We start from the raw sequence: 22,384 nt of genomic DNA, 5'->3' as shown, positions 1-22,384 counted from the left end.
ATCATGAGCTCACTACATAGATGGATAAAGGACAGATTAATGCATAATTGGCAACACTTATGAACTATAGCTGATTTAAGTAAATGATCCAGGTCCAACTCAATGAAAATTCCAATTTCCATCGTATCGTAAAACCCACTGAATTTGAGCAAGCATCAACCCTTCCATCCAGAATATAAAGATTGTTGTATCCGTCGCTTCTCAGTATCTGCATCATTTTATTTTATTTGTCCTTTCACGAGCAGATGTGCGATTTATATCCTGTATACAGCATATTGCAAATGAAATGGCTTGGTAAAGCTTACAAAAATTTATTTATTTAATCAAAATAGGTGCCAGTCGATTCAAAACACTTCTCCCAGCGAGAATAAAGAGCATGTATGCCAATTCGTCGAAGGCAATTTTGACAGCCTCTTCGTTCCTAAATGGTTTTTCCGCCGAAAATGATCCAAATGCTTAAAACAGTGGTAGTCGGTTGGCGAAACGTCCGGTGAATATGGTGGATGAAACAGAATCTCATACTGCAATTCGTTCAACTTTTGAACCGTTTTTCTGGTAATATGAGGTCGTGCATTGTCGTGAAGGAGTATCACACCATCTCTGTTGACCAATCTCGGCCGTTGAATACTCAATTTTTGGTGCATTTCCTCGAGTTTGGCACAGTATTTCTGTGCATTTATCGTTTCTCTAAGTGGATAACTCCGGCTGTAGACCACCAAACAGTCACCAATACCTTCTTCGGATGGAGGCTCGGTTTCGGCATATGCTTCGGTGGCTCATCAGCATGTAGCCATTGTGCTGATTGGCGACGAGTGTCGTATAATATCCACCTTTTATCGCATGTCACTATTCTGTGCAAAAAAGGGATCGGTTCTGTTGTGGGTGAATAGAGAACTGCAAATTTCCATTCCAAGCGCCATATTTTGCTCCGTAAGGGCATGCGGAACCCATTTGTCGAGCTTTTTCACCTTTCCAAGTTGTTGGAAGTGCCGGGTAACTGTCGAATGGTGTACGCCCACTTTCTCTGCAATGTCTCTCACAGACTGACGTGTGTCCGATTCGACTAGCAAACGCAGCTCGTCGTTGTCAATCGATGGTCTTGGATGTCCACGTGGCTCACTTTGAAGGTTTACGTCGCCTGACCGGAATTTTTTTCGAACCACCGCCGTGTGGTTCGTTCAGCGCTGTTAACGTTCTTGCTCGCCTCCGCTGCTTTACGACCGAGAACTCATACAGAAAAAGTATACGTTCTTGGCTCTTTTCCATCCTTTTTTTCCTTTCTATTCCCTGTTATCCCAACGATGGTTAAAACTGAAATGAGTCGTTGATTAAATGTAGGAGTATTTATACTTCAATATTCAACACCAACAGCGGCAAGTGGTGGTGGTTTGATACACCAAAATTGTAACTAACTACACTTGCCAAAACGGCAATTTCATATGCAACAACCTAATATTAACAAAACTCTCTCACTTTTTAGCACCACGCCACATTGCGGGACACAGTTTCAGTGCTCGCCAAAGTACTCTTCTTCGCCATCTAGTTGAAGTCGCCGATGAAGTTCAGGATGGATTCCACAGTCTGCATAGCATCTTCGGAAATAGACCGTTTGCATACACCCAGTTTTCCCAGGCTCTATGCATCTCCAGCAGCTCCGGGAATTCCACCACAAAACAATGATGGGATTGCGTCTCAACTGTGTACTGATACGTCACTCCTGCAACTGCAATCACTTGTGTATTGTTGTGCAGTTGCGCCTGTCAGAGTTCACGGCCATAAACCCCGCTATCACGTTATTGGTTAAGTGATAACCATCACCATTTAAAATTTGTCTGGAACGTCACCGCTACTCACTGAGGTCAATCTAGCAATATTCCCCAGGCTGATTGAAATCAACTCTGGCAATGCCAGCAGGCAGCTGAAGAACAAATCGCAAAGGGTTCAATGGGACTATGTCACTCCCACTAAGACACCTACAGTTGAAAATCTGGACATACTAAAGCATGCTACCGGTTTCGACGGTATGACGATAGTTAATCCAGACGCTATCAGAATGCAACATACGCGAGGAACCAGCGGAGTTTTTTCAGATCACTCAACGAATTCCAACGGAGCGTCCAGACAGACAGTACAGCAACGGAAGCAAAACAGTATTGGGGTGGAATTTGGTGGTTATCCTCCCAGCATGCTGACTGGATTATCGCCAAAGAACCCGGCCATGCCATTATGCCGGCATGGACTTTGCGGATGTTAACGAAGAGGAGATTGCACAAATCATAAACAGTTCGCAGAACTGAACGGGGAAAAGCGTGCAAAATTTCTGATAGAAAAAGTTTACCAGTGTACATGATCGGTTGGCACACCATAAAATAAACCAGGTCATTAGTAGACCGGAGGATTTGTCTCCTTTCCTCACTACGGAAATAACCTCCTCCCCCTCCTTAAAAAGGACACGGTACAGGATCCTGCAGAATCTCAGAAGTCTGTTACGATTAGTAAATATGTTTAACCGTGATATTTGGATGGAATTTGCATTAGACAAGTGTCATCACGAGACGCATGCCAAACATAGCATTAGTAACCGCCACATCCAAACTATGACCGAGACAGACTTCCACAAATACTAAGGAATTCTGCAAGGAAGCCATGTTTGAGTTGGTGATGTGAAGGATGCTCTACTCTCCGAATTCCTACGACAGGTGAAGCTGGTACTGAAATCGCATCTCCCGAGGAAGAACATAACAAGCGCACTGAATTTATTCGCTATCCCTTGCATATTGCCCTCGACAAAGATCGATCTACAAAGTGTTCAGCAGCAGAGAAGGACTACTATATCCAAATTCTGAATGCATCACTCAGATTCTGCCGTGGAGTGGATGATGTGGCAGAACAAGATCACCGCCAAGTCGACTTGCTGTTCGCTTATTTTTATAGTAAGGAACAGGAGTTGGTTGCACTTATCTTAAAGGACTGATTTTACAGTCCTTCGAGTGGAGTGAAATCAGGAGTGGGTCGATGAATGGAAGTCGAAGAGATTGTGACATGTCGTTCATTGTCCATGCATAATTTTTAGGGAAATTGGGTCAATATACATATTCCCAGTGTGAACATGATAAAGTGATTAAAACGAGTTCAAGTTTATAAAAATTTCATTTTTGATCTACTAATAACCGTCGTAATTTTAACAGTACCAACGACGATTTAGATTTCGATTCGGTGTAATTAGAGACAAGTTGACGCTTTTGGAATTTCTCCGCTAGACGCCGTTCAATTTACTTAATACGAGTGGTGGCTATCTCATTACTGTATTTACGACTTCGGAGTGACGCAACCCACGGGAAGCGATGAGGACGAACGAAACTGTTCGCTCATGGAACCACCTACCATTCGGACCCACCACTGCTCGGGCTCTATCTTCTTTGCAAATTAAAACCCGAACGTAAAACGCAATATGGTTTGATCTATCAGTGATCCTCCGCATCTTTCTGACAATATTGTCCAAAAATAGGTCCCCTGTATCTGCATAAGGTTTTTGACGAATCTGAGCTCAATTTCCATGAGAAAAAAATGTGTGTCATCCGCATCGTCCATAATCTTGCTGCAGAATACACAAGGCCAATGCAATCTTATCCGCAGCTACTTTGATTTACTGGTAGAATCTCATCTTTGGGTCATGCATGAATCCGTTGGTTTTGATCGCCGATCGATATGTCACGCAGAGGCGGGATTGTCTTTTTATCAGGATGATTACTTCGATGTTATCCACCACAAGGCTGAAACCATGAGCAGTTATCCCTGCGCTTACCCATCATATTAATATGATGAGTCTGGTTTTCACCTGTTAAACAGTGCGTCCGGCAACAAACGCCACAACATCATCTGCACAAGCGACCAGGTGCGACCTTTCTGGCATGTCGAGTCTTAACAGACTGTCGCAAGAAGCGTTCCAGAGGATCGGGCCTAGAAAGGATCTCTGTGATACCCAGGACATGATCCCTATCGTCCTCTAACCCTTTAACGTCTCATAGAGCAGGCAGCGTTTTCTCAAATAATCCCCCAGTATTCGCAAGAGATAGTCCGGTATGTCGAATGATTGCCTAGTGTACTTAGCATGTCTTTTCATCTTAGGGAGTTAAAGGCACTTCTCACGTTAAGAGTTAAGAGAAACCCTACTCGTTAGAATCGACGACTGTGTTCTTCAGCTTAATGAACTGCATCCGTGACTTGTATGACAGCATCTACCAAGGATCTGCCTGTTCGAAAAGCTAGCTATATTGTAAATATGTCTCCTGCAGCACATATCGCAACCCCTGATGAGCTTTTCGTCAAGCATGCGGAATTTTCTCCTTTCCCTTGCTTATCAATGCAAGCCACCACCTTCCAGCGGGAAGTAAAAATGCCCTCTTTCAGGTAAACGTTAAATACGCCGAGCAGTAAGTCTAGCCGATGATGGACCACCAGCCTGTACACCTCTGCCAGGATACTACCAGGCACTGGCGCCTTCTTGTTTTGCATAGAGAAGATTGCCTCTTCCAACTCAATTTATGGAGAAAGTTGGGCAAACTTCGACGCCATGCACGCTGTTGTCATCAACCGTTACAGGATGTGCAGGGAATAATGGCCGTACAATACGAACACCTTTGGCCATTACCCCTGATTTTCGGGTTACTAGTTTATAACTGAGTTCCCACCCAATTCACTTTGCTTAGTCCTGCCAGCAGAGTATTTTTCATAATTGAGGTGTCTAAAACTATGACCCCTATTCTCGCCGCTATTTCGAGAAATCTAGAAGTCAATCTCGATCATAGCTGGGATGTGGCATCCAGTTCGTGATGACCTTTGCGAATGGTTTCGATTCGACCAAATTCCATCCAAATATCACGGCTGAATATATCAACATTCACAACGGACTCCCAAGATCGTCACCAGTACCAACATAGAACCTGATATCATCCAACTATATCAAGTGTATAAGCTCGCACCTTGAACTTAGGCCGTATTTAATTGCAAAACCATGCCCTCTAGCATCATTCAGGATCCACGAAAATGATTCAGTGACATACAAAACCAAAGGGAACTCAATGAGTCCCCAAATGTCTCTCCGTAAGCGGATAGTCTAACGTTTTGCCACCCTCAGATGAGCCCCCTAACAAGGTGGTGTTTTTCACACCCTTTCATGGCTGTTGAATAATGACTAACGACTTTATTAGTTTGGATTAGCCAGCTGTGCGGAACGCTACTAAAAGCCATAGTCTAATCGAGATAGCGACTAAAAACATAACTTTGGCCTCTAATTACTTGTCCTACAACTACCAAGTTGGTAATGAGTTGCTCTTTACAACTTTTGATCCAGTTCGGCACAGAACGTTGTTGTTCTCGAGGTGCGCATTGACCCTTAAACTAATAATTGAAGTTATGAATTTGTAGAGAGTTGGCAAGTGAGTAATCGGTCTTGCTCCTGCGAGATATTCAATTTTGTCCTTTTTAGGAATAAGGTAGGTAATCCTCGCACTGATAGAAGATGAAAATTCCTTCTCCGACTAATGACCTGATATATACATATATATTTACATTGTATACTGGTGAACTTTTTGTACCAGAAATTGGACACCCGATCAGGTCCCTCCAGTTCTTTGAGCTGGTTATAACTCTTCGAAACTCCTTTTCGGTAACATTCGCAAAACTCATGCCCACATCCTGGGCAATGATTATTGACTCAGCATGTTTACCATGCGGCGTGCATAACCCCCAAAATCCGACTACAATTTTTTTTTGCTTCCATCACCGCAAACTGTACAATCTCTTTTGGGAACCGTTGAGTGATCTGAAAAAGCTCTAGTGGTTCCGCGTGCGCGTTGCATTCTATATAAGTCTGGAGCAACTTTCGCTGTATCGTCGCCACCGACTGCATACGACAGAAACTTTCTGCCTAAGTGATTTCAGTTACGTGTATTTCACTTGAGATGACGTAGTTCCGGTGAACTCTCTGCACATTATTTTTCCCCCGTCTGCTGGCACTACCAGTGCTGATTTGGGCCGGCCTAGCAATGTCCTGCTCAACGGGTCGCATATTCACAGAACATATACAAATATATGAGAGAATGAACCATGAGAATGGGTTTTTGAAATATTTAACCGCTTTCCAACCGCCTTATCCCTTCCCTATGCAAATTATGTCAAAATTACGACGTCCTTCGGAAAGTTTTAATCGAGACCTTTTATTTAACCCCATATAGCTAAGAATAATGTTATAAACCTCTTTTCATTCTAGGAATACCGCCTCCTCACCATAAGCACAACGAAAGATGATGTCACTTGGGGCAATTATGCAATTCCGACTTTCCACCAAATTTTGTGTCAGTAGTAAATACCGTTTCTGCTAAAATGCGTAGAATGAACTGGCAGGTAGACAGTAAAATTGCCCATTGAATAGGCAAACCTTGATCTTATGATGCTCATCCGACTGAAAAAAACGTGGTTTTAAGAAAGAAGCCTTGAACATTTTAAGCGGTGGAATTGAAAAAAATTATACCTCAGCGCATTTACCTCTATAATCAACGTAACTAAAAAAGTTAAAAGTCGCAACTGTACCACTTCTGAAAGCGCTGAAAATACCTATAAGACCCAACAACTTATGCTCGGAAAATATTGGGAATATTTCAAAATGTACTTCTGCGATGGACATAACGGGGTTGCCGAGTAAATTTCTAAAATGTGCAAATATACTATTATCAACTTTATTTATTTTGCAGATATCGGAACCCGATGTACAGGGTACGGCAGCATAACTTCCTTTTTTCAAAACTCAATAAAAACTATTGTATGCATCGGAAAATATTTATTTATTTTTTATAATGTAGGTACATGTCTAAAGTTTTTATTTAGATTGTTTTGAAGATCAAATCTGTTAGGTGACGTCCCCCATTCTCCATACATTGCGTAAACCGATTTCTGGCGTTTGTCATGACTCTTGTTAGCATAGCAGGTGTTATGTTGGCAATTTCTTCTTGGATGTTGGTCTTCAAATCTTGTAGGGTTCTTGGACGGTTCACATAAACACGGGATTTCAAAAAACCCCATAGAAAAAAATCACAAGGGGACAGATCGGGAGAGCGTGCCGGCCATTCCAAATCGCCTCTAATTGAGATAAGGAGAGCGCGGAAAGTGTTCCCTCAAAACAGCCATCGATGCTCTTGAAGTGTGTGCTGTTGCACCGTCTTGTTGGAACCAAGTGTCCCCCAAATCCAAATTTTCTAGCCGTGGAAAGAAAAATTCTGTAGCATGTTTACATACCGGTCCAAATTCACTGTCACTGTAACCTCATTTTCCTCAAAAAACCAGGGACCAATAATTCCAGCTGAGGAAATTGCACACCACACTGTGACTTTGGGTGAATACAAAGGCTTTTGATGCAATTCTCAAGGGTTGGTGTCAGCCCAGTAGCACATGTTTTGTTTGTTAACCGACCCACACAAATGAAAATGGGCTTCATCGCTAAAAAAAACAATAGAACCCTCGGGAACGACATCAAGAAGAAGCTCACACGCGTTCATACGAGAATTGAAGTCACGTTCTGAAAGTTCCTGCACTATCGCCATCTTATTGGGATGAAAATGAAGATCATCACGAAGAATTCTCCTCACAGAACGATCGGATAGTCCAAGGGCAGATGCGTGTTTGCGCGCAGAACGCCGTGGCGATCGCAACATTGACGCTCTCACTGCTTCAATGTTCTCAGGTGATCTAACGGGCCGAGGGTCTCCAGTTCTTCCTTTCGTCGCACTTGCAGTTTGTCTGAATGTAGTGACCCATGTAACAATTGATTTGCGGTCTGGGACGGGAGCCAACGGGGCTAAATTAAAGCGATTCCGAACTGCACGCTGTGTTGCAATAACCGAACATCCGCTTGAAAAGTAAACCTCAACGGCAAAGGCACGCTCCTCACTATTCCAACGCATGATGGTGACTGACCCGTGTCGGGACAAAACTTTACAGTATCCCCTCTTCAACGAGACCACTAGCGCTCCGCTATGACATCAACTAACTGAGTGGCGCGCATTTTAAAAAAGGAAGTTATGCTGCCGCACCCTGTATTTTGAGGCCTAGATTTTATAAAAATGCACCATTATGATTTTTTTAAGATTTTCCGATTGGAGACCTAACGAGACTTGTTACACTTTTTGGGGGTCGTATTTTGAGCACCACTCCTTTATGCTTTATTCGATATCAAATATGGGACCAGTTTCGAAAAGTACTAATTGAGCCCTTTCATTTGATACCCCACATGACTACATTTTGTGAAAAAAAAATGTTGCACCTTCCATTCACATGTATGGGCTCCCCTTAAGCTTAACACAAAATGGCGCCACCTGCTATATGTTAAAGGAACAACAGATGCTTACATCAATTTTCGTGACAATCAGTCTAGCCGTTTCCTAATAAATCGGGTGTGACCGACAGACAGATAGACATCGAACCGATTCTAATCAGGTTTTGTTTCATACAAAACCTTAAAAATGCAGTACCTATAGTGTGGCTCCTTTCTATTTTCTTCAAGTCCAGCTTGCGCTTGATGGGAGGATTATTGACACATTTAAAGGTTCGCGCCCACTAGACCGACGCGACACGATACGACAGTTTTGTTAACACCCACTGAGAACGACACAGCGCAACATATTTGCTAACGCCGACTGGGAACGGCACGACACCACAGAATACTGCCTAGTGTATTTCCAAGGTAAACATATTGAAGACACTATTATTAACTTATGTTTCTCAGGCAACAGACAGACATATTTCAGATATCAGAGAGACAAATGTCTGCGTCAGACAAATGTCTGTTTCAGATAAAATCTTTTTCTGCAGCTGTCAAATGTCTAACACTGAGCAGCTCAAACATCAATCAGCCAAATGAGCCACACCTACACATTTGTCTGAAACAGAAAGAGACAGCCTGAAGCAGAATTTTGGCTGAACCAGATATTTGTCTGACATAGACACAAAAAATTGTCTGTCTGATGTCTGAGCTACACTCAGCTCACACATTTGTCTGCCTGAAGTGTGAGATAGACATTTATCAGCTGCAGAAAAAATTTTTGCCTGACAGACAGATGCCGACTTAGACTTTTACCTGACAGATGTGTGAGGCAGACACAGACATCTGTCTGCTGTCGAAAAATATATTGTCTGAAACCAACATTTGTCTGGCGCAGACGTTTGTCTGAAACAGACATTTGTATGACGCAGACGTTTGTCTGACGTAGACATTTGCCTGTTTGTTGTCTGAGGCGGCCGGAGGCATTTTCCTACGCAAAACATAAGTTAATAACAGGGTCTTCAATCTGTTTACCTTGCCAATGCACTAGACAATATTCTGTTGTGTCGTTCCCAGTGGGTGTTAGCAAATTTGTCGTTAGCAAAACTTTTGTGTCGTTTCGTGCCGGTCCTAATGGGCGCGAGTTAACTCTTATTTACAACGATGTAACGATGTGAAAGAAGTGAACTCCATTGAATCTTTTCTGGTTCTCATAAACTTTTATGTTAGTTGCCCTGAATTGCCAATTTCCTTTCAACATTTACAGAATAGGACATAAGAGCAAAGGCACCATAACATATTGTTGCCAAGCTCTACACTCACTCTTCGGTTTGGATCACCACAAAATTTTCATCACTAAGCGAATAAGTATCTGAACAGATTTAAGCCTTCAAAATGAATACCGATTATTTATTTTTATTCCTAGGAATGTTCATTCGCCTTTCACCTGAAGCAGTTTGCTTTTATCTTTAGTAAACAAATCAGTAATAAGACCAATTTTACAAACAAGAATGTATAAATGCTTACCTTAAAGCATATTAACATATAAATTCGTGATGCCGGTCAAGGTGTTCTCATTAGGTGAGTCATCTTTAAATTCCGTATTCTCGATTTGATAAACCTGAAAACAGAAAGCGAAAATAAGTCATTACTAATCGTCCAAAACACATTGCAGCTTTTGTCATAACAGATGGGAAATGGAGCCAAATTAATTGCCAATTCGTCTGTATCCGTTTCCAATTGATTATACTCAAGAGCCACTCGGAAATAAATTGAATTTGAGCGAAAATCTCAACCTGGAGATAAATAAAATCTTCAAGAATGCGAGATGAATCTGTAGCTTTGCATCTACTGTGCATGTAATAGGTAAGTAACGAGAAAACAAAATTGTACAAAATGTATCTATTTTCTATTTTGAGATATTTATAGCTGATTGAGGACGTTCGGAGCAGTCGTTAATGATTGCGATGCACAGCAATGTATCCGGAACTTTCAAAGCTCCTTGCATATCTGAGAAATGCTGAATTCTTCCATAATAATTGTTCCTGTAGTTGGAAGTTGTTCTACTGAAACGTAAATACAAACAAGTTTGAAAGATGTACAAGCTCACCATGCCGAGCCAAATCAACAGAGCAAAGTAAATTCAATGATGTGCAACGCCTGAAACCAATTAGTAACGTAGCCAATAAACAAAACTATTTTGAAAAATGGCATAACTAGTTTTTGCCATAACTGAGCCCTGAAATCCCCCATTAAACTTTCTGCTGCATCTACTTTCTTGATAAGTACCCGAAACTAAGCAAATTATAGGTCATGATAGCAAAGTAAATATTTATTTTGTTAGTAGAATTCTGGCAATAGGAAATAGCCGCAATATGTTAACGATTAAAAATGGTTCAACTGTTCTATTTACAACCGATCGTGTCCAAAAAAATCCAATCACAAATTTCCAAATTTGGAAACTTCGATCGAATTCGAATTAAATTATGCACAATTTTTAAGAACCATTTAAGGCATAATTTGTTCTGAAAAGTATTGTGTAATTCTCAGAGGGACGAGAAAACAAACAGCTTATGGTACGCTTAATACTAAGAAAACAAAAGAATACACATACTAAGGAGATTGCTGCAAGTAAGGTTATTGATAGTGCCAGGTCGAGTATGATGTCTAACACTGGGAAATTTCATTTTAAAGAGGAAGGAAGGATTGGGTAAATTAGTATTGTACAGCTTAAAAAACAGGGAAGGGGGACCAAATTACAGATTGAGGTAAAGTCGGAAGATGATGTCGACCAAACGGAAATTGAAATGAAACTTTTCGTTGACGGTTACACTCAGATCTTAATAGAGGTTGTCCAACAAAATAGTGAGAAAAGAATGGTTAGGAAGATTTATTCGTGTAACACATCGAATGGCATTTGTTAAGATTTAGTGCCTTCCTGTTCACCGAACCCCAACGTTCCAAATCTAAATTGAATTTGCAGTAAGCATATAAATCGAATTAAAATAAGGTACAATTCAACAAAGTACCTGGCATAATCCCACAGTCCTCTTCGGACACGGAATGATTTGGAAATCACAATCAGAGCCCTGTTGTTCCTATCGCAGCGGTAATGGTTTATACAAAGCGGAAGCTCGGCATTCATACCACCGGATACAATGCCTATCTACCACCTCTGCCGTAATTAAGGGTACGACACCTGAGTTAAACAACGTAACTCCACACTTGACCCCACAAGAATTTCTCCCCACAATATAGGAACAACCGCAACCACCATGAAACTCCCACAACGGGACCAACCGTAAATAATCGGACCTAGAACATATCCTGCAGGAACACTCCTGGAGCATATGCTCTCAGAAGGCCATCCCAGTATCCATGGTACCAGACTCAGTAGATCTAAGTGGGCCGAATGTATTGGGGAAGCTTATCCGTACATTTCAGAGGCACTAAGCCACAAGTAGATATTGCTAGATGTTGATGGCCTATGATGAATACGGATATGCCTTTTTAATATATTTGCAAGTCCGGACCATTTAGTGTGGGCACTGCCTATCAAATAGATTGTCGTACCCTTCGAGTACATAACGGCGCAGAGGCGAATGATTCAAAACACGTAAAACAGACAGGCTAATACATTATTGAACTAAGCGGAACTCTACAGAAAACATAAAAGGAGAATATACTCGTTCTCATTGTAGAGAATCGAGGGCTTCAAATTCAATCCCTAATTCCTAGTTTTCTTCCCTGGAATTCTCCTTGGTATTTCTGGATAATACGTCTTCTTTGGATTATTTTGAACCACGCTTTCTAACACGCACACAGCAATACAATTCTTTTATAATTCTAACTGAAGATTTTATCATTTTATTAAGGTTTTCGGATGGAACAAAACCTTATCATGTGATATATTAGATGAAAATGTCCAAATACTTTTTAAAACCGACTTTATTTTTGATATTGGGTAAGACATAGAGGTGTGAGGGATCAAAATGTGTACCCGAAATGGAAAAAACGTACACGTTCTCAGAACATACCCAACTGAAAAATCTGAAAAAATCACAATGATGCAAATTACGTGTTCGGACCGAGTGAGAAGGTTTTAAAAAGGAACACAAGATTTATAACACACTATTAACTTTATTAGAAACGAAAATTGAATTACACGTAACTTATCCATGAAAATGTATTTAAGAGACTGGTCCGCGGGAGGTTACGTTGCACCTGTATTTATAATGAATCATGAATTATTTGCTGATGTGCATTTTGCATTTTCCAGGTTTTCTAGAAATTGTCTAATGTTGCACATTGCGGTTTCGTATTTGATTGGGTCAGATGCAGACGGATACGTAACTTGCATCTGTACGAAATCAACGCCTTAAAATATATACAGGGCGCGGCAGCATAACTTCCTTTTTTAAAATGCGCGCCACTCAGTTAATTGATGTCATAGCGAAGCGCTAGTGGTCTCGTTGAAGAGGGGATACTGTAAAGTTTTGTCCCGACACGGGTCAGTCGCCATCATGCGTTGGAATAGTGAGGAGCGTGCCTTTGCCGTTGAGGTTTACTTTTCAAGCGGATGTTCGGTTATTGCAACACAGCGTGCATTTCGGAATCGCTTTAATTTAGCCCCGTTAGCTCCCGTCCCAGACCGCAAATCAATTGTTACATGGGTCACTACATTCAGACAAACTGCAAGTGCGACAAAAGGAAGAACTGGAGACCCTCGGCCCGTTAGATCACCTGAGAACATTGAAGCAGTGAGAGCGTCAATGTTGCGATCGCCACGGCGTTCTGCGCGCAAACACGCATCTGCCCTTGGACTATCCGATCGTTCTGTGAGGAGAATTCTTCGTGATGATCTTCATGTTCATCCCAATAAGATGGCGATAGTGCAGGAACTTTCAGAACGTGACTTCAATTCTCGGATGAACGCGTGTGAGCTTCTTCTTGATGTCGTTCCCGAGGGTTCTATTGTTTTTTTTAGCAATGAAGCCCATTTTCATTTGTGTGGGTCGGTTAACAAACAAAACATGTGCTACTGGGCTGACACCAACCCTCGAGAATTGCATCAAAAGCCTTTGTATTCACCCAAAGTCACAGTGTGGTGTGTAATTTCCTCAGCTGGAAAAATTGGTCCCTGGTTTTTTGAGGAAAATGAGGTTACAGTGACAGTGAATTCGGACCGGTATGTAAACATGCTACAGAATTTTTTTTCCCACGGCTACAAAATTTGCATTTGGGGGACACTTGGTTCCAACAAGACGGTGCAACAGCACACACTTCAAGAGCATCGATGGCTGTTTTGAGGGAACACTTTTCAGAGCGCCTTATCTCAATTAGAGGCGATTTGGAATGGCCGGCACGCTCTCCCGATCTGTCCCCTTATGATTTTTTTCTATGGGGTTTTTTGAAATCCCGTGTTTATGTGAACCGTCCAAGAACCCTATAAGATTTGAAGACCAACATCCAAGAAGAAATTGCCAACATAACACTTGCTATGCTAACAAGAGTCATGACAAACGCCAGAAATCCTAACAGGATCCTAACAAAACCTAACAGATTTAATCTTCAAAACAATGTAAATAAAAACTTTAGACATGTACCTACATTATAAAAAATAAATAAATATTTTCCGATGCATACAATAGTTTCTATTGAGTTTTGAAAAAAGGAAGTTATGCTTCCGCACCCTGTACATCCCGTTCCGATTTCTATTGAAATGAAGTTAATAATGGCCCCCCTAAAATTCATCCAAGAAGCACTAAATTTGCCAGCAGTAACAAGCGATAATGTAAGGGATATTTCTGAGAATTTTAAAGGAAATCCAACTATTACTAACAAAGTTACAGAAGGTATCATCATCATATATTCATGTATCAGTAACACAATAAAATGAGCTTAAGTGAAGGGGAAATTAGATCTGAAAGTCAACAGAAAAGCCATGGATAGCAAATGAGCACGATCAACAACCCAAAGTCGCCTTTTTCAACCACATGAACTGCTAGATGCTAGCCCTTCCCATGTGCTCGGAAGGCATGGTAAAAATACATTTTTGATACAAAAATCTGACCACCAATAATTTGATCAGCAAACAAAAGGGGACACTTCCACGGCAAGTGATCACCAAACTGACTCTTGGTCAAGTGCCCGAAAAGAGCTTTGGAACTAAAGGGGTTAACCCCATCTGTAGCGCAAAAAATAGTTCAGTACGATGAAACTAGGAAAACTAGGAACTATTATAGAAAACTTTTTTCAACGATCATTATATCATCCTTGTAGTAATTTCTTAATTGAGTTACAAATGGTCGTAAAAAATGTATTTTTATTTTTATGTTTCGTAGTGATGAACTGAATCATTTGAAACAGAAATATTGATGGTTTAGTAAAGTTCCGAAATATGATAGACTATTATTAACTTCGTTTGAGGCTTGGATATTATATAGACGGATCACCATAATTTTCTGCAGATTTATTTGACGAAAAAAAACCATCTTTTTCCATCATGATAACCTTAAAACATGAAAGATGAATTAGTGTTTCCTTTTCAATCCTTTACACCACGTGTAGGGCATCCACATAGTCAAACTGTCAGTTTCACTATCATTATACTTAGCGCTGCGCAAGTGACAAACTCACAGCAACGAAATAAACACAAGACGAACCCATACGACTGGTATTCAAACCCAGAGCAGCGAGGCTGAGAAACTGACGCTCTACTCCTTCAACCGTCGTGCCGTAAAAAATTTAATTAGATCCTCATAATCCCTAGCCTAAAAAAAGGCTTTAGGGAATCGATTTAATGGCTGTCTCTCTGTCTGATTTACTCAGAAACTGCCCAAGCTATTGTAACGAAATTTGGTGATAATACTTGGTCTGTCAGTCCCTTTCGACTCAATGAGTGCATAATCTTGCACTGTGTTTAACGGAGACTCCCCACACATGAGGTATCCAATGAAAGATTAGTAATTTTCGAAACTGATCTAATTTTCGATACTGAGTGAAACATATTGGAATGAGAGCTCAAAATGCGTACCACGGAAAGTATGATAGGTCTCGTTCCCAAGCCCTATCCAACCGTAAAATCTGAAAAAAAACACACTGGTGCATCCATTCGAAATCTAGGTCTCAAAATGTATCCCGTTAATCAGTTAATAATAATATCAATTATTATATTTTAGAAATTTACCCGGAAACCCTCCTTAGGTTTATCCTAGTAGTATTCAATCTGGCATGTGGAGGAGGAGTTATATCTGTTTGAAATTTTTTTTTTTCCTCTTTTGTTATTTGCTTGAAATACGCTAAAACATCCCTAGTTTCATAATCAATAGCGATCTTGTATGAAAGCAACTTAGAAATATTTTTAATATTAGTTTCTCTAAAAAGAAGAAAACACTTTTCAATATGGCGCAACATTGCAGCACCCAGAAAAGAACTGTAAGAACAAAATATGGTTGTTGAAGGGCAATTGTATGATGGTGGGATAGCAGGGTGAAGTTAAATACATTTTTATAAACCATATTATTATAATTTCGAAAATTTAAAGCGTTTTTAAACTTCAAATGCGTTTTTATCGAAACTACGGTTTCGAAAAGTAAAACTCGAGTTTCGAGCAGTAAAACTCGAACAAAATTTGTAATATTTCTAGATGGTGATCCATTCTAATGCTCGCCGCGGAGGGCTTCCAAAAAATCTTGTGCTGTTTGTAAGGTTCTAAAGCCGCCACTTTCCCACCACACTTTTTTTTCTGGTGGAAGGTGGGATGAGGTTCGTCAGCAGCTCTATTTAAACACAGGGGATCTCTCTCCAGACAACATTGTCGAAGAGATGCTGAGGACTGCTGGCAGGTGGAATCGTGTTGCTCATTACGTTCGGGGCCTTCTCGTTGCTAAAAAGATAGAACTCGACCGGTGGAGGAACCGGATGGCAGGGGTTCCTTGAACTGACAGTTCCCTTCCTCCTCTCCCCTCCCGTTGGTGAAAGGACTTGAAGGCTCCGCAAGGCCGGAGAGTTCGGTGACTAGCCCGAAATAATGTGACAAACGGTTCAAGGCTAGCTCTCTGACGATAGGGAGGTGTTTATTTGGTAGTCCGATGACGTAAAGAATCAGGAGTTCAACTACCCCAAAAAAAAAGAAACAAAAAAAAGCTGCCATCGAGCGTGTATGCAGAATGTTGTACTTCTGCATGATTTGAACCAGACTGTGCAAAAGTCCCAGGATATTAAGGGAAGCCGTGACGGATTTAGTTAAAAAACCTGTAGCTACAACCACCCGCTCGAGATGCCAAATTTCTTTGATTTCCCGAGCTAATGGCTCATATTCACTTTCTTCTTCACATATTTCCGTTCGATGTTGCTATTATGGGAGATAGCAATATCAATAATATTGGAGCGGTCCATCTTGTCAACTCAGTCAAAACTTGCCGGTCCCAATACATGATGTAAGCAGAACTATCAAGTAAGCAAATAGCTCCCCAGCACAAAGCCATCTGTTCGACAAATGCAAATTGACAAATTGCTGCCAAAGACAAATCACGTGTTTACCGTGCATTGCCTTCGACTTCCATTCATCGATCCGCTCTTGGTCTGACTTCACCCCACTCAGAGGATTGAAAGATCGATCCTTCCAGTTAAGTGCAGTCAGGCCACAGTCTGCCTTACAGGCAACCGCATGCAAGAGACTCGGCTGCTCTTTGCTGTAAAAATAAGCGCGCAGCAAGTCGACTTAGCGATGATGTTGTGCCGCCACGTCAACCACGCCCCTACCTTCGATGTCACCAGGCAGGATCATCCGCTCCACGGCATACTTTGGATGATGAATTCGGAATTTGCACGTAGTTGTCCGTATCCGCCGTTGGACGTTTTCCAGATCGGTCTTCGACCACGGCAATATTCCGAATGCATAAGCCAGTAAAGGGATAGCGAATACATTCAACGCACTTATTTTATTCTTCCCCGAGAGAAGCGATTTCAGCATCGCAGGAATTCGGACAGCAGTCCATCCTTCAGATCATCAACTTGAGCATGGGTTCCTTTCAGAATTCCGAGGTATTTGTAGAAGTCTGTCTCGATCATAGCTTGGATGTGGAGGTCACCCATGCTATGTCCGGCATGCGGCTGGTGATGATCTTTGCGGATGGCTTGGATTCGAGACTTGTCTAATCCAAACTCCATTCGAATATCACGGCTGAACATTTCCAGCATTCACAACAGACTTCTAAGATGGTTGTCAGTACCAGCATACAGCTTGATGTCATCTAAGTACATCAAGTATGTTAGTTCGCGCTTAGCACGTACGCCATATTTTATTTCAAAACCATGCTTCATTCAGTAGCCATGGAACGGGTTCAGTGCCATGCAAAGCCAAAAAGGACTCAACGAATCCCCCTGGAAGATGTATGCATTGCTAGGGTGGTATGTCACCGTTCCATGACTGTCGCCAACAACTTTATTAGTTTCGGATCAATGCAATACAGATGAAGGATATCGATTAGCCAGGTATGCGGAACGCTATCAAAAGCCTTGGCATAATCGATATAGCAATTAAAGAGGTTTCTTTGGTCTCTATTTGCTTGTCCTACAACTACCGAGTCGATAACGAATTGCTCTTTGCAACCCCTTGACCCAACTCGGCAGCCCTTCTGCTCCTCGGACAGAATTTTGTTGTCCTCAAGGTGCGCGACTTTTCCACTAATAATGGACGTTATGAATTTGTAGAGGGTTGGTAAGCAAGTAATCGGTCTTGTGTCTGCGGGGTTCTGCTCCATGTCCAGAAATTCTGCATCCGATCCAGACCTGGGCCTCTCTAGTTCTTCGAGTTGTTTATGGCTCGTCGAACTTCCTCTTCGGTAACATCCGCAAAATTCATGCCAGGCGTATTGGCATGGCATGGCTTTCGGCGGTGATCCCCTCAGCATGCTGGGCGGATAATCCCCAAACTCCACTCCAATACTCTTTCGCTTCCGTCACCGACAACTGGACTATCTGGACGCTCTGTTGAGATTCGTTGAGATATCTGAAAAAGATCCGCTAGTTCCTCGCGAATGTTGCATTCTGGAAACGTCTGGAATGACTTTCGCCATACCGTCGTAACCGACTGCATATGGCACTGCTTTAGTGTATCCAGAATTTCAACTACGGGTGTCTCACTGGGGATGGCATAGTTCCGGTTAACCCTCTGCACTTTTTTTTTCACCCGTCTGCTGGCATTGCCAATGCTAATCTGAATCAGTCTAGCAATGTTCTGCCTTAGTGAGTCCCACCGACGTTCCAGACGAATTTTCCATGGTGGATCACTCACTCACTGAAAGCAGTAACACAAAAGCGAATCTTCTGACCGTGCAATCTGATAGCCGTAACTGCAGCACAATACAAAAGTGATTGTAGTTGCAGCAGCGACATATCAGTACACAGTCGAAATGCAATTTCATCATTGATTTGGTATAGAATTCCCCGAGTTACTGGAGATGCATAGAGCCTGGGAATATCTGGTCTATGCAAAGGATTCATATCCGAGAATTTTATACACGCTCTTTGGAATTCGTCCCGAACCTCAGCGGAAACCTCAGCTGGACGGTGGAGAAGAGTGCTTCGACGAGTACTGAAACGGTTACCTGCAGTGCAGCATGGTGTTGTTGATGTCGCCGCCTCTGCCCCCATCTCGGTCACCAGTGTCCTCGATGACCTCAAGTCGAACACGCTCCCTGATATTGGCCGGGATTGTGTTGCTACGCATAATAAAGCGGTACTGGTCTGCGACTCGCTGCACAGTCACATGCGCGCGGGAAACGCTCGTCGAATCTTTGGTGCAACAAGGGGCGGTAAGATGTTGTACCTACCCCCGCCGCTATTTCGTAGTAGAAGCGGATGATGAAGAGGTTCATTTCTTCAGTCCATTTCATCCGCTGCCTACGTGAACCTGCTGAAGTGGTCCCCACAGATTGTGGCGAAACGGCTGCAGCAGGCATAGAAGGTTTCTGACATAAGATAAACGCAAAAACAATATGCCTGTTAAGTTTCCTATATTCAACTTGTTTATAGTTATCTTGGGTTTTTCCACATTTTCACAATACCATAATATATATTTATGGAGAATTCATAACTGTTGTTTCTCAGACTAGGCCAGTCATAACCGTAATAGAAGAGTGTGAAAAACTTTAAATCCAAAAATAGTTTCTGACTCCAGCCATCTACCTACAACCAAATTTTTGACCGACTTCTATCCAATCTCTTTCTATTTTCTCTATTTTTTATCACCATCTTTCTAAAAAATACTCGTATTACCGGAAAATTTTCAACAGGATAAGGGCCAAACCAAGCATGTAATATGTTGATATAAAAAACACCAACGATAATGTTATTTGTTTCACCAAATAGACCTACATCCTTGCGAAATAGGCAACTCTACAAATCTATAAATAATCTTTTTGTTACAAGACAATGAAACCAGGAAACGGTAAATTGGATTTAAGATACACACTTATTTTCTAAAAGATTGGCATTAATGACTACTAAAGGTTAGATCATTCGATTTATTCTTGGATATCTCCTCGCCTTTAAGTTACCAATCAAGCAATTTTTTGACGGTCCCTGATTTGAAACAGGTAGGAGGGGAGCTCGATGGGAAACTATTAAAGTAATTTCAGCTACTTTTCACTTTTTCAAATTGTTCGGTCTCCAATGGACACCACTATAAATGGAAGTAACATGAAATGCAATGAACGCCTGCCATCATTCGGCAAACATTCTCCCGGCAGATGGTAATAATCCAATTAAAAACTTTATGCAAAACTTATGCCAATTTGCATATTTCTGAAACTCCATGTGGGGCCCAAACTACTAACTCGGATTGCCCATGATACTCGTGATTTCAGTTCGTTAATTTTTCCGTTGCGAGAAACTTTTCGCATTAGTGTTCAAAATAATTCGACAACATTGAAATGGAATGACACAATATCAAATAAACCTGATACATAGTTGCTAATGATAAATAAATACTGATGAGTTCCTTAACAGAGAGAGCAACATTTTGCTGATGTAACGAGCCTTAATCAATAACATTCATTAGGTAATTGAATGTCGCAAGCATAGTCTGGCAATTAACTTGAATTGGATGGTAATTAAAGTGCAGAGAATGAGACAGGATGCAACGTTATGTTCTTAACTAGTGTAGCTGCAAGTTGATTAGTGGAGCTGGCGTCTAATTGACCTGAATGGAGATACTCTTCCAATTTGTGAAAATTTAATTTGCCCACTAAAAGAACTAAAAGGAGCCCTTCCAATATCAAAGAAAAAGCAAAAAGATTTCAAATAATAACAATTCTTTAGACAATGGCAGCTTTCGAAAAAATGCAATATTGATCTTCACAATTAACTGCACACGTCTGGAGTGATTTGAAATCATCAACGATGGAACAACTGGTATCCGATCTAGGCCACGCTTAGTATGCAACTCCAGACATCCCGGTTTCACTTGAGGTTCACCGGTTCGATATCCCCAAAAACTGTCTGGTCTACGCCATCGCTCCCTCTCAGTTAATGTCTACCTGGTCTTCTCATTCTACCACAAATAGTGCAATTATAGACTTCCCGGTCTGAATCATCCTCACCCATACGGATTTCGTTACCCGCCCATAGCAACATATTGAATGGCATTATGTCCACAACTAGACGGTCGTAGTAGCGCTAATAAATTTCGTCGTTATATAGACTACAGACTCGTGAACCCTCATGTAGGGGGCCAACAATTCTTCGAAGGAGTCTTCTCTCGAACGGAGTAAGGGTTCACAGTTTTTCTTGTTGAGAACCCAGGTTTACGAGACATTTCAAGCGGAACAGTCTTTGTAAACCGAAATAGGCTCTGTTGGCTAACAACAACTGTGCGCAGATGTCATAAACTGTTGTGATTTTCGACCCTAAATAGGAGAAATCATCAACGGCCTCAAAGTTTTAGTCTCCTTTCTTCATTGCTTTCAGCTGACCAAGTTAGTTTTTTATGCTAATGTTGGCACCATGTTTTCATCTTATCTATATTTATGTACAACCCAAGATCTCCGCCGCCTGCTCGAGCTGACTGCAGGCAGATTATATAATACATCCTGGGTTGTTCTTCCCATGATGTCGCTATGGATCGTGTCTCTTGAATTTACATCAGCATCACGTATTACTTTTTCCAGGACCGAGTTAATAAGGATGCATGATAGAGCACCTTCTTACCTTAGGGTGTTATTGAAGGTGAATTGTCCCGAGAGTGATCCTCCTGCATTTACCTGGCTTCGCACATTGGTCAGAGTCAGCCTAGTCAGTTTTGTCAATTTAGTTGGGCTACCGAATTGTCTCATAGCCGTGTACCGTGATTTGCCTTGAGTGAAGCTTCCTTGGTATTGGCCGATGGTGCTCTGGTAGTAATCAGGCCCAGCATGGAGATGGTACTCAACAAAGTTATATATCGCTATAACTGCTGCACGGTGTGATATTCCCCTTTTTATGGCAGGCAATTATTCGCTGTCTCAAACGCTGGGTATAAAAACTTATGTTCTCCCCAGTGTTTAAATTTTTTTAATAGTAAAAGTGGTATTCTTAGGTAAAGGAAAGATTAATTTTGATATGTCAATGTAACAATTTTCCGAAAAGAATAATTGGGTGATCTTTAAGTTTTCGTCGATATGCTTTAATTTGACTAAGTATTTCTTTATCTACTAGAGGAGTATTTACCTCTCGTTGTGAACTACTATTTTTGATGAACGAGCGTTCAGCCTACTGACTCGTTCGTAAAACAACCACGCATGCTGCTGTTGCTCCCTCTACTTCTCGAGTTCACAAACCTATTGACTTTTCCAGGCTTTCTTTTTCTGGCTGTGAAGTTGATTCTTCGCCTGAAAGAGTTTGTGAGAAGTCGCTAAGCGTGCCCGCCTTCTTTGAGATCTCTGCACAGCACGGTATGCAGTATCCTTCCCTTCTATTGCTAGCTTATCATCATTATCGAAACTGTCGTTCCCGACTGAAGCCAAATATATCTGCGCGGTACCAATGATAACATTCTTCAGTTAGCTCTGAATATCATCTGTCGAT

The 22,384-nt window shown here is 41.5% G+C and overlaps 1 protein-coding gene across 1 annotated transcript in view; it reads right to left on the bottom strand.

Annotated features, from left to right (window-relative positions):
• The window catches only part of LOC119646808 (small conductance calcium-activated potassium channel protein), an 818,793-nt gene that overhangs the window by 597,864 nt on the left and 198,545 nt on the right, over positions 1-22,384 (bottom strand). The window contains exon 2 of the mRNA XM_038047402.1: positions 9,842-9,935. The gene's annotated coding sequence lies outside the window, so the exon portion shown is untranslated. The remainder of the gene's footprint in view (positions 1-9,841; positions 9,936-22,384) is intronic.

Source organism: Hermetia illucens, chromosome 1 (genome assembly GCF_905115235.1).
Source record: "Hermetia illucens chromosome 1, iHerIll2.2.curated.20191125, whole genome shotgun sequence".
Classification (NCBI taxonomy): domain Eukaryota; kingdom Metazoa; phylum Arthropoda; class Insecta; order Diptera; family Stratiomyidae; genus Hermetia; species Hermetia illucens.
Note: the sequence above shows the minus strand (reverse complement) of the source record. Positions and strands in the feature narration are given on the sequence as shown.